The following is an 11,234-nucleotide window of genomic DNA, read 5'->3' on the forward strand; positions in this document are numbered from 1 at the left end:
CAAACTAATACTGAAAAGTATAATCAAAGAAGAATTGTCCTCAGTATCATTCCTTTTTCTTCTAGCTATCGTTCTTTTCTTCTGCATCTTCAATCAACACAAGCCCACCCTTAGTGCACAGCAAACAAGACACATGTACCTACATCGCTAAGAGAAAAGTCTACTCCTTCCATGTGTGCACAGCACAGGACCATCCTTATCTGCACATCCCACAGTTAGAAGATGAGCTCAAGCTGTGGTCCCTTTTCAGATACTTCACCAATCCAATCTTGGGAGAGGCTGCTTAAGAACACGGTCCACAATTTTGTACTAGAACTGAAAATAAGAGCCAGGGGTCGTGGCACATGCCTATAATCTCAGCACTCGGGAGACTGAAACAAGAGGAGATTGCCTTAAATTCCAGGCCAACCTGAGCTACATAGTGAGTTCAAGGGCAGCCTAAATTACATAGCAAGACTCTGTATCAGAAAAACAAAACAAAACAAAGAAACAAAAATCATAAAGATCCTAAAAATAAACTATGATGCATGCCTTAAGGAAGAGTTCATAAAGATTTTGTTAATGAATGACAAGGAGTCACTCATATGATTTCAAAGAATTGTAAAATATACCCAAATGTTTCTTGTTCTTACCCTTTAGAGGTTGTCCTTAACCCTAACTTCCATTATTCTGTGCAGGCTCAATTGTGCCATGATTTTACACAAAATACTCTATGCTATCATTTTCTACTATCCTTCCCATCCCATTGAACATCTGTAAATTTTAATTCCCTATTCACTTGGAAAAAATAAGAGTGCAAGTGTTCTGAAGTAATTAAGAAAATTAATATTTTTCAGTAGATTCTTAAAGCATCTTTGGGAAGGCTCTACTCCTTAAATTTTGCATTAATTATTAAGAAGGTTGTTATGATATAAGACATTGTAAGCCTGAAGTTCAACACCATAAGCCTTATCATGGAACACTCTGTTGTGAAATAAGCATAGGACCAATTCAAGGCAAATATGGAAAGATAAGATAATTATGAATGATTCCCTTATACTTTCAATCTTTATTAAGTGCTTAATACTTTTTTGTCAGGGGAGTTTTCCTCAGTGATTCATATTCCTTTCTTCTCTAGCATCATTTGCCCTCTTACCTTGGGTGTCTTTCTCCTAGTGATTTACTCTCCTAAAGCTCATTATTAATCCTTCTGTTAGTGTGGGGATCGGCAGACCCTTGGATTTCTTTCCACTGCAGCTCATGCACTCATCTTGGAAGTCCTGTTGGTCAAGCCTTGACATGACTGTGCAGGAAGCCTCTCGTATGTGTTCGTATCTTATCCAGAGGAAGACCTACTGCACACACTGAATGGTAAAGCTGTGTGAGAATGCAGAATGATCCCAATATTCCTGTCGCTCTGATAGCCTCTCCATTGGCCTCTAATCAGATTTCCCCTTACCCCTTAGTATTCTCAGGTTAGAGTCTCAACAGCAGGAGACATCTGTCTTCCAGAGTACTGAACTCGCGAAGAGGCACAGCTGCCAGGTGACCGACTGCCTAGCCTGCTTAGGTTTAGCCTTGAACATCCCTATCTCAGGAAAACTTTCAGGGTCAGCAAATCAGTAAAGGGTCACCATAACTCTTCCTTTCGAGGTAGGGTTAGGGTTCACAGCAAGGATCTTTCATAACATTTTTTTAAAATCTTTGTTCACCCGTTTCCCTTTCATTGAGGGAAAGAGGTTTAAGAGTTTTATAGTCTCTTCATAAGCACCTTCTTTTTCAAGTTCAAACTGATGGAGAGTCTCATACTTCACTTTAAGTTGTGAGATTTTAGCAAAATTTTCTTTTCACATATTGTCACCAAGCATCTCCTTGGACCCTACTGAGGATTCTCAGCTCCTATCAGAGATCTGGATCCAAAATGCTGGAATTTGGGTCTGTGTCTCACCAAGCCGTGCATATGACCTGAGATAAGGTGGAATCTGAGAAACACTGGGGCGTCTAGTTTTGGGTTCTCAGCTCTGACTGAACATTATAACTTCAAAGGAACTGAATTCTGTGGGCAAATTCTCACCTTCATTGGTTGAAGATTAGGAGAAAGCAAATTTTAAAAAGGTCCCTGGAAAAATCAAATGAATGACCGTGATTTTGAACCACTTGTCTATAGTGTTGCTTGTGTAATCGCCACTGGAGGATGGAATTGTTAACTTCTTCAGAGCACAAAGACTCAAAGACCATGTAATTTTCTGGGATTCTTCACTTCAACTCAGCCCTTCTGCATGTGAAATTATATGTAAAGGAAGCCTCCAGTCTACTCAATCTGTTTCCTCATATTCCGTTCCACTTTATTTTCCATTTCTTTACATTCATTTACATTCTTTACATTCATTTGTTTAAATTTTACGAAGTTTCAAATTAAAATGATCTCATCAAAATCTGGAATTGCACTTCCTTTTTATTTGTGTTCCGTTGTCTTCTGTCCCGAACAGAAGACCCAAAGGTATCTGTCAATAAGCAGCCCAACTTGGAAAATCATTCACATGTTTGCTTGGTTCTGTGACAATATGCTGTGAGGACCTGAAAGGAGATCACATTTATTTCACTAGACTGCAAACCTTATAACAAATTAGAGTGTGAATATTATTTTTTTAAAAAAAGGGAAATACAAGCATTTGCAAATAGGTACATTAATTTGCAAATGGCCACGTTATCCCACACCAATTAGTCTTTGCGAACCATTAAGACTGTTAGTTCTGACCACAGATAAGCAGAATTCTGCTGCTTCTCAACATCTTCCAAAGAAAGTTAATGTAACTCAAAAGATTTCACTGAAGGTTTTCCCTTCTCCATGCTTTGTTTACTCTGCCCCTTCCATGTCAAAGGAACTTAACACTTGTGTTAGTAAAGACATTCTTTAACTAGGTCTGTCCCTTTTGGTGGACTTTGGAACAAAAAAGGAAGATTCTTGGGATTTAGATTGTGGCTAGTTGCCCTTGTACTAAAAGACAAGTCACCTTTAAGGCGGAAACAATGTAGATTAAAATGAATTTTTTTTAAAGTGCTGAAATTATTCAAACAAATGGGAATGCTAACTCCTATTTTTCAATCTACAAACTTGAGCATGCTTGGGAAACTAGACCTACGCTAAAACAAAATGTTAAACTATAGCTAATAAGAGCCTTTAATTTGGTTTTGAATTCAAAGACACAAAGCAAAATACAAAATAACTAGCAAGAAGAGCTGATGCCCAGGATTCTCTGTAGGGACTGCAAACTTTTGGTCCTTTTGATTTGTCTAAGTATGTGAAAGGTTAGAGAGGATTCATAATTCTATGTGATAAGAATATGTCTCAAATTAAAAGCCAATTTTCAATGAGTTCATAAACTTAGAGGAAAATTTGCATCAGAGAGGCTTTAAAATTTAATCTGAGTTACTGTACCAAGCCCCACAGGAGTGCTTCACAATTTTTCATGTTCGATTCTATAGATCTACATGTCAACTCCCAAGGAAGTGTACTGAAATGTTCAGGGTCATGGATTATTCTGGTCTTTTTTGAGGAACTTGATCCAGTCAATTCTTCCTATTATCACTGTCCTCCTCTAACACCTACTACCAGAAAAAAAAATTGAGTAAAACTTTATACATTTATTATGTCAAAGACAAAACAACTGTTTTATAACTGTGCAGAAAGAATATTTCATCCACGCCACTAAGTAGTCCTCCAGATGAGTAACTCACTGAAATGACACCATAAAATGACCCCAAGGTAAAAGCTATTTCCAAATGTTAATTTAGAGTTATGTGACTCTACCTATGGCATCCAGAAGGTCAAGGTAGTTAGAGCTGAGAATGTGCAGTAGCTTGCAAGAGTGAAGGGAAGCGTGTAGCCTGATTTTCTACCCTGTGGGCTGGAAGTGAACGCTTATAAATCTTACAAAGGATAAAACTAAGAGGAGTAGCCTTTCTGTTAAGGGGTAAAAGGGAAAGGATTCTCTCTTCGAAATCCAGAAATTTTGTGGAAGTGCCCTTTGGAGCCGGAGTGAGGCTGATAAGGTTATTTACACAAAACCCATGAAGGAGCCTTGATCTAATGGATAATTAAGAGATAAATCACTCAAACAAAACTGTCCCTTAAAGGAAACGGTGCAAATACTATTGATATCTTTCACAGTCTATTTATTTAATTTTTCATATAACAATAAAGAAAGCAGAAAGCGAATTTGTATGCCAGCCAATCTTGCCTGTGAATTCTGGTGAGAGTTAAGCTTTGGCACACACCAATCTTGCATGAAATAGGACTCTGCTTCTCATTTATAGGGTTAAATTGAAGTTATAAAACATAACATGTGGTTTGGGGTCTTTTCTTGTTAACTCGGGGTAAATACAAGCCTTTGGGTTATGCGGGAAGTACCGAGGCATGTTTATGGTCTTCAAAATTTTGCCCATAGAAGGCCGCAGAAGCCTCCTAAGATTTTACATCCCACTCTGAAGTCATTTAAATCTTTACAAAATGAATCTTTATGTGCAATGAGTCTAATTCTAAGACATTTATCTGTGAATAAAAGTTAAGCAAAAAGAAGGAAATGGTCTAAATACACATATGCTATCTTGAATCTCCTGGCAACTGATGTGTGTAAATGGATTAACAGAATCGGGAACAATATAGAATTTAATTGTTAGTTAAAGACTGAGGAGTATAAATTGATGTAACACACTTACATCTTTATAGTGGCAACATCATTGCATGTTTTGTTGCAAAGCAAAGTTAGACAACAGCGAATCTAGTCTGCTTTCAAATCTGTGTGCGCATTCTTCTATCAACACATTTATCTCTTAAAATTGGATTTGTATGGAGTCAAGTGATAGGATAGGTGTGTGAATAGGGATGTAATGTGATACAACTGTTGAAAGGAGTCTTGAAGTATAGCTCTGTGTTATTAAAAAAACAAGAAATTAATCATCAGCAGTTTTATGGCTATTCTGGTTATAACTTAAAGACTTACTAAGGAAGGGTCAAATTATACAACTCTTTCTCACTATTATACTTTCATATTTAGGAGGTATAGAACACCAGCCTCATTTCTTTACATTGTATCCCTTGAGAGACCACATTCCTCCAGTCATTTTTATGAAACTTTTGCACTTTAACTATGAACTTTGTTATATCATGTATTACCAAGAAGCTCAATGATTTTATCATGGTACTACACCTCACAGGATTATAAATATTAAAATGATTGAATCTTATTATTCCTTATATGATTAAACTGGCATAATTTTCCTAGGATTTTATACTTGATTTTAGCCAAAAGACCAAAAAGTGATTCCTAGGATTTCAAATATAAGTGTTGAGGTTGAGATTGGAAGTGGATGCTCTTGTGGTTGGAATATGAAATAGTCCACAAAAGCTCATGTGTACAAGACTTATTCCCCAATTCAGCAGTACCAGAAGTGAGGCTTGCAAAGGTCATTAAATCATGAGGCCTCTGACTTCTTTGATTCATAATTTAGTGGGCTACTGGGAAGTGGTAGAAATGTAAGGGTAGTTCCCAGTTAGAAGGAGGTCCTTGTGAGTTTGTCCCTCAGCTTTTCCTTTCTCTCTTTCTCCCTCCCTTCTCACCTTCCCTTTTCTTTTTATTTATTTATTATTATTATTATTGTTATCATCATCATCATCATCATCATCATCATCATTATTCTCTTTTAACTGCTGTCATTCTATTGAATTCCCTTTGTCAGTGTTTGACTAATTAATCATCATCAATCATCATCATCATCATTATTCTCTTTTAACTGCTGTCATTCTATTGAATTCCCTTTGTCAGTGTTTGACTAATTAATACCTGCTGGTTGTGAGGACCCAGTCCAAGTGATAGCTCCTGAAGGAAATGGGAGTAACTATCCTATTTGCAGAAAAAATGGATTTCAAACTAAGGCTAATTAAGAGAGACAAAGAAGTTCACTATATCCTTGTAAAAGGAACAAGAGGAAGAGATGACAATCATAAATATATATGCACCAAATATTAGTGCACCCAACCATATGAAACAAATATTAATTGACATGAAAAATCAAAGCACTTATACCGTAGTAGTGGGGGACCTCAATACCCCACTGTCACAGATAGACAGATCAATTAGACAAAAAAAATCAATAATGAAATACTAGTACTCAACCAAACTCTTGAACAAATGGACTTCACAGATGTTTATAGAGCGTTCCACCCCACAAAATCAGAACACACTTTCTTTTCACAGCATATGGGTCATTCTCCAGAATAGACCACATGCTCCCTCATAGAACATGTTTAAGTAAGTGCAAAGGAACTGAAATTATCCGCTGTATATTATCAGATAATTCTGCAATGAAATTGGAGATCAATAGCAAAAGAACCCATGAGAACTATATAAACACATGGAAATGGAACAAAATGCTCCTCTTTACTTATTCTTAGAAGAACAGAACACTAACCCTTATTTCTGGTAAACATATGTGAGCATATAACCCTGTTTCTAGTACCCAAACTAGCATTAGGGCTATTTCCTAAGATCCACCTGGAGCACCAATAGAAAGAATAAATCAGAAATCCAGAGAACACAGAGAGGACACTGACAGCTCTTTGTGATAGGAATTGTTACTGCAAGAGGACCCACCCTTTGGGGTAGAGCAGAAGACTGCAAGGGTGGCTGTGGATGCTGGAATTCTGCTTGTGCTCCTCCCCTCTGATGTCATATAAAAGTGACCTTCATCTGAACTTATCATGGGAGCTTGTCAGGACTCAAGGGTTGCATTTTACCCTGTTGTGAACATGTGAGGGCTGAAGAAAAATGCGCTGCTAAAATTGAGTAGATGAGTTAAAGCAAGGAAATATACCAGAAATAACAACTCAAATATCTATGTGGTCCAGGTAATTAATACTAGTTAAGAAAGCATGGTTATCAAGAACAAATGAGAGCTGAGAAGAAAGTGCTAAATTAAAGCCTATATGTCCTTTATAAAAAGGCAGTGACCATTTCACACTAACATATGGCCGCCATGTTGTGAGACTAGTTATGCCAAATAATCAGACATTTCAACAGAAGCCAGAAATATGATTTTTATTAGAAATTTACCAGTGTTTAAGTATTGCTTCATACTTAACTCAATGCAAGCCAAATGAGACACATCTGTGACCATTCAGGGTCCATCATACCCGTCTTCAGTTCACTCTCAACATAACAGACTGAGGGATTTTCTTAATGCATACATCAGATTGCTGAAAATTCCCCAAGGTCTCCCCATTTCACATGGGGAGAAAATCAAACATAATTTCTTGGTTTGTAGGATCCGTCTCATGCCTAGATTTCCCAGCTTCTCTCCTCATGCCAAGATACTTTTAAAGACTCAAGTCCTAACTTCTGTACTGTGATGCTGTGCATCAAATACTCACAGAACTTCTATTATAGACTCTCTTTTCTACCTCTCTCCTACTTCAACTCTTTGCTTTCTTTTGGTTTTGTTTGGTGACTTTCTGAAATGAGAGCTATTTGTTCTTTATTATTATTTATAAAATGCCTGGTGTGTGAGAAGAAGAAATGTTTTGCTCACAGCTGGGCTTAACACAATGTGTAGCACATAGTGGGCATGCTGCCTGTTAAGTTTTTTCACTCAGTTCCAAGTGTGTCCTTCTAAATTCCATTCCATGAGTTTGGGACTTGGGAAACTATGTTTCCATTGCCCGCTGGATTTCTGTCAAGTTTTGTCAGTCAGGGTTATTAAGATGTATTGGAAGGCAGAATGATGGGAATGGCTGGGCTTTTTCCATATTTCCTGTTTTTCTGGCAGCAGTGGTTGACTCTGGTTTCTAGATTTTTCTCTCATTTTTTTAGAAGCAGCTTCATTCACAGCCATCAGAAATACCAACACCTGCCAAGCAACAGCCCCTTGGTAAGGGTGGGATTTCCTCCTGTATAAGTTCTGTCCTTCAGGAAGTTTGCATTTCTACCAAGCAAAGCAACACTGTCCTCAAAGTTTCGGTCTCCAACTACACTCACCAAGTTCATGGGCTCACTCTGCTTTCTAACAATGGGAAATGGGAGCCTCTTCTTTTCATCTGCTAGACACACAGTAGTACTTTCTTCAGGCAATAACTGCCTCGATGGTGTTACATTATTGATATTCCGTTACAGTCTCAGCCCTTCGATGTCTACTTGATCGATTCCTTTATAAAAGCTTAGCTTAGGTACTGATTTCTGCCTCCTCTATTGAAATTTGACTTATACAACAGATATTTAATAAATAGTTAACGCATTTATGAATAAATGTATGTGGCCAGCAGACATCCAGTTTGTAAAATATACCCCTGTGAGCCTACTCACAGAGTTCTTGTGACAGTGAATCATCTTTACACAAATGCAACCAAGTCATATCCTCCCTTTGAGCCATTTGAATGTCTTGGTCAAATGCCATGTGCTCCCTCTGCTTAAACTGTCCCTCCAGGGCCAGCTTATGACCTTCAGAGACCTTTACACATTGATATTATGGTGTTTTGAATGAGTGAGTCAAATAAAATATCTTTATAGATAGGTATGGATCTAGATATTGGTAAATTAGGTGTAAGACTGGCAAAGTTTTATTTCCTCTTATTTACTTTAGTCTATTTAACATGTTGTTTTAAGATCAAATTCATCAAGAAATGTATCCTCTTTCCTAATTTTTATGTCCCCCAAATCATGGTACCCTAATCATATCTTCTGTCTGTTGCATAGATAACAATTCTGTCTAACACTTTTAAAATAATCATATAAAGGAAAAGTTGAAACACAGAAACTTCTGGAATGATTCATGCAGACAATGGACTCTATCTTCAATCTTTCACTCTCTTGAGATTCAAACTCATCTATGATCATTTTCTCCATAACTTCCTGAGGCTTCCACATTTATTGAGTGTCCATTATAAGCCATTGGCCTGGAGCTACGGAAGGAGCTCAGTAGTAGAACTGGCGTGTGTGACTCTCTGGGCCGTCCCACCCGTAGAACTGCAAACATGTATTTTCCACTTCCTATGCCTGCCACTGTATATATATTGAATCAATTTGCCCTCATGAACTATTATGACAGAATTACTTAACTATTTTATGGTATGACAGAACTTAATATAGTCTGAATGCCCCAGAGTTGTGTTATAAAATGATGTGTCTCTCTTAACATTTTCAAGAGTACATGATGTCTTACATGTAAATAGCATTATTAAATTTGCCAGATATAAACTGAGTAAATGTTTTAAAATACAATTTATGTCTTCGATTTAAAATTGAATTTGGTTTTCAACCTTTAGAGATGATCTATATTAATTATCCACAAAATGTTTAAATATGATCAACATTTCAGTGCCAATATTACTAGTCCTATTTTTAATTTCTCTTAGTTGACAGTATGAATGATAAAGTGTTGTGATTAAGCAAATACATTAGTGATCTTGTTAAAAATTTTAATACCTTTTTTTATTAACTCTAAGACAAAATACAAATCCATATCCTAACCTTCTCTTTGCAGGCCACCTTCCTCTCTAGGTTTGGTTTTCATCAATTTTTTTCCAGGAAGATAGTCTGGGCCCATGGGCTAGTCAGCTGTTCTGTGACAAATACCTGAATAAAACAATTTAAGTAGAAAAGGTTTATTTTGACTCAGAGTTTCAAAGATTTCAGTCCATGACTGGCTCCAAAGCAGAAAAACTCATGGCAGAAAGACATTGCTGAGAAAAAGCACTCACCTCATGGTAATCAAGAGAGAGAGAGAGAGAAGGAAAGAGCCAGCAATGAAGGGGTTGGGACAGATACCATCTCCAAGTTCCTGTTTCCATGGTCCACTCCTTTCATCAGGGCCCCATCTCCTGTTTCTATGACCTCACAATAGTGCCATAAAATTCTGAAACAATTAATGAGTCAATCTGTAGGCATTTCCTCTGCCTAAGAATGCTTCTCCCCTCCCCACTCATCTGTGGCTAGTTAGTCCTATACTCATACTACAGGCCTCAAAGCCCACTGTGTCCAAGAAATCTAAGTCCTCCCATCTTGTCTGGTTACACTGTGATACAACTCAACATTTCCTCAAACTTCTCCTTCAGAGCACTTACTATTTTATTCAGGTGTTAAGCCCCTATTTCCCACAGAGGCAGAAGCTCTTGTGAGACCAGCGATTTTTGTTTCATTTCCTTCTTGTATCCCAAGAACCTGTTAAAACAGGAAGTAGGCTTTATATACCTGTGATATTGACAAAGACACACCTAACCCTAATAGAAGTCTAAGGTAATCTTCTTACATGGAGGATGGACATTTCTATTGTTTACTGAATCTCTGAAATAATATAATAATATTAAAAAGGGACAGTTCTATTTTCTAGGCACTAAGTTTGAAATTCAATTTATCTTCATAACCCTGAGGGACTATTTATGAAATTTGGAGAATACTCAATGTATGTATGCTTCACTATAGCCAGGAGTTTAAATTTGGTAATTAATTGATATTGCTTCTTTCTGACCTTGACTAAGTCTGAAGGACATCACTTAGCTCAAAATGATCTTTAAAAATATCTCACATGCACAAAAATTTTTCTGTCAGTTGAATTTGTGCATGGTTGTTTGGCTTATTTTAGTATTTTGGCTATTATTATCTGGATTGTTTGTTTTGTGGTTCTGGGGATGGAACCCAGGGCTTTTTGCTAGGCAAGCATCCCTCAGTGTTGTACACAGCTAGTCCTTTCCTTACATTTTAAACCAGAGGATGATGGTCCCCATCCTCTGAACAGCTAATGTTGCCCCAAGAGACTGGCCACAGGGATAACATGATCAAGGATATAAAGTCCTAATAGGGCTCTAAATGAATATCATTACAGGTAGAGAAATGTCACAGCTGGTCAGATATGAGTAGCTGATGTGAGTAGTGATCCTCAGTTTCACTTGTTCTTTTTCATTACAGCTCTTGTTTTTTCAATAATGAAAGATGCTCTATTATTATGGCCCTGAAAGGGGGTTCAGAATATTTGGACTCTGACATGACAACTCATTTTTTTTCCAAACAAAACACCTACCCTGCAAATTTGTTCAGACAGCTTTGATACTGCAAATGTATGAGGTCCATCCACATGTCATAATTGGTCATGCATGAGGTAAAAAGCAATCTTCCAATATCCTTTCTTTGGATAGTTCTCCTGAGTTTCTTTCATTGGGAAAAATTCTGGCATTTTTATATTAACAAACAATAAATGATGGCTTTGTG

General features: G+C 37.2%; 1 long non-coding RNA gene across 1 annotated transcript; it reads right to left on the bottom strand.

Moving 5' to 3' along the window:
• Positions 1 to 2,408: 2,408 nt before the first annotated feature.
• Positions 2,409 to 9,839, bottom strand: LOC104852654. The gene is made up of 3 exons (XR_777547.1): positions 9,731 to 9,839; positions 9,501 to 9,605; positions 2,409 to 2,556 (listed from the first exon to the last, which is right to left on the bottom strand). It is a non-coding gene; the product is annotated as an uncharacterized LOC104852654 (long non-coding RNA).
• Positions 9,840 to 11,234: the final 1,395 nt, after the last annotated feature.

This window comes from Fukomys damarensis, unplaced genomic scaffold, assembly GCF_012274545.1.
Source record: "Fukomys damarensis isolate Sample0158 unplaced genomic scaffold, DMR_v1.0_HiC HiC_scaffold_35, whole genome shotgun sequence".
NCBI classification, from domain to species: Eukaryota; Metazoa; Chordata; class Mammalia; order Rodentia; family Bathyergidae; genus Fukomys; species Fukomys damarensis.